The sequence below is a fragment of the Ixodes scapularis genome, unplaced genomic scaffold (assembly GCF_016920785.2).
Source record: "Ixodes scapularis isolate PalLabHiFi unplaced genomic scaffold, ASM1692078v2 PGA_scaffold9__187_contigs__length_104089568, whole genome shotgun sequence".
NCBI classification, from domain to species: domain Eukaryota; kingdom Metazoa; phylum Arthropoda; class Arachnida; order Ixodida; family Ixodidae; genus Ixodes; species Ixodes scapularis.
The window spans coordinates 100903444-100905694 of NW_024609884.1; positions in this window are offsets into that span (position 1 = coordinate 100903444).

The window sequence follows — 2251 nt, forward strand, 5'->3', positions numbered from 1 at the left end:
AAGTCTTTCTGCGGTTCGATAAAAGTACAGCTAGAGCGTCTTCGTCGTTCATTCACAAAGAGATATAAGAACAGGGACACGAAGATAAAAACAGCACCGCAAGACGATATGTAGCAGCTCCGGGCGTTTACAAAGTTAATTGAGGTTCCGGTTTCGTGTATCGCTTGTTGATTACAACTAAAAGCGGCTACGTTGAAATAGGCCCATTGCAAGCAAAAATGTATAAATGGTTCATCATTTCCAGTCATGCGGAAAGCAATTGAGCTTAAAAACATTCCAGCCGTACTTGCCTTGCCGGATTCTATGCAAGCTACATAGGTCCTCGGACAGTATTCGACGCTTTCTGTCGTTATTCGTGCACCCTATCACCCAGCAATGGTGTCCCGATGACCGGGGGACTGTCGCCATCGAAGACCATGGCTCTAATTAAGTTTGGGAGTTTGAAACGTAGAAGAAAGCGCGAACGAAGTTGGGGCACTGCAGACGCCCAACACCGGCCAAGCCTCTCATCCGGGACTTTCACTCTTTCTACACAATCAGAAAGGGGGAAAGCGCTGGTAGCCCTTTCCCCTTTTCTCTCTCGCTCTCAAAATGGCGCTACCCACGATAAAACGGTCTATACAAGAAGATGTTGATCATTGTTACCAGTGGCCGTCACCGACTTGTTAAGCCTGATTCACTTGGTTAGATTCTGCTTGCTATTTTCAGTATCGACGTCGACCATCTCAGCTACGGTTCACGCTTTTGCAGTCCGTGCGACGTCGCTACTGAAAATTGCGAGCGAAATCTCATCATGTGAATCATGCTTTAGCGTACATTCTGCGGCGTCCACGCGGAATGAATCGCCGCACGTCAGATTATTCACGCGGAGTTTTGTGGTGTAAAGAGCCTCGTTAATTTCGCTGACGCCGCTCAAGTAGTCAGATATTGTTAGGAGGACGTAGAATCAACAATTCCAACGCGAAAAAGAGCGCGGGGACTCAAACCGGCGCCGACAGTATCGCATTTCAATTGTTTGTTTATGGGCGACGGCGAGCTTCTTGCCCACACCCCCATCGCGCATGCGCGGCGCCGGTGGCGTCCGGTAGGAGTGCTCCGGGCGCTCCGGTTTGTTTGTAAACATGAGTTGAACGGAACTTGAACATCACAGCAGAAGGAAAAAAAGATGGGTATTTTTATCTGAACTTTTAGCTCTACCCAGAGAGTTGAAAATTTGTCGTTCTAACAACGGCACACTGAAGAGTGATTGTATCATTATTGTGTTTTTGTTTTTCTGTTTTTTGTACAAAGTAATAATCATGAGTAATTACAAGTCAAAGATATTGCAGTCAGAGGGACACAGTCTGATCATTTCTGGGGCATGATATATAGGTTCGCACTACAGGTGTTTTCTAGAGTGACGGCCGCCTCGTTGAAGCTACTAAGAAGAGTAAAAACAAACTTCCATAAAAAGTGAAACGGTTTACGGTATATTTCATGTATCTTCAGCCTTTGAAAAAAATTTCTTCGTGGCCAAATGTGCATTTAGTTTCTGTCAACAAATGTAACTGAAAACTCGGCAGCCGACAAATATCTTGCGTATCAGCAAAGAGAACGGGAAACACGGAGATTGAACCGCAATATCACAATTTTCTTCACGTAAAATAGTGCAACTAGCAATAGTAGCATATTATGCCATTCATTAAAGGGCAGGAGGTATTACGAAGTTTTCATTCTCTTCTCTTCCCATTTGTTCGCTGATTAAGAAATGGAATGCGCAGATAGCCTCTGCAGCCCTTGCATCATAATTGATCGGGGCTCTGTCAGGGTGGGCGACAGGGTGGGCGAAGGCCAGCGACCATCTCCAAAAAAAAAAACCAGGATTTCGGAAGGTGTACTACCGCAAGCTTTGGGGCTGCTTGGCTAATTTAGGCGTCTGGCGTTGCCCGGCCTAGTTAGAAAAGAAGCGGAACAGCGGCCAGCTCCACGTTGTCACCAAGCGGGAAATCATGCCGAAATGTGTCCTTGAACACGTGCGAGATCTTTACCCGAACCCAGCCGGGATTCGCCACAATTCATCTATGAAAAAAAAAAAAAAAACTATAAAAAGGGGTAGGCCTAAACGATTTTGCAATTTTTGAATATAGTCATGCCGGACTAACTGTCCACAAGTATAGAAATAAACGCAGTAGAAATGCAGTGCTCTGTTGTGGTCTTTATGTCCATACTTGTCTTTCGCGCTGTACGCGAATTAAAATAAATTCTGCAATAT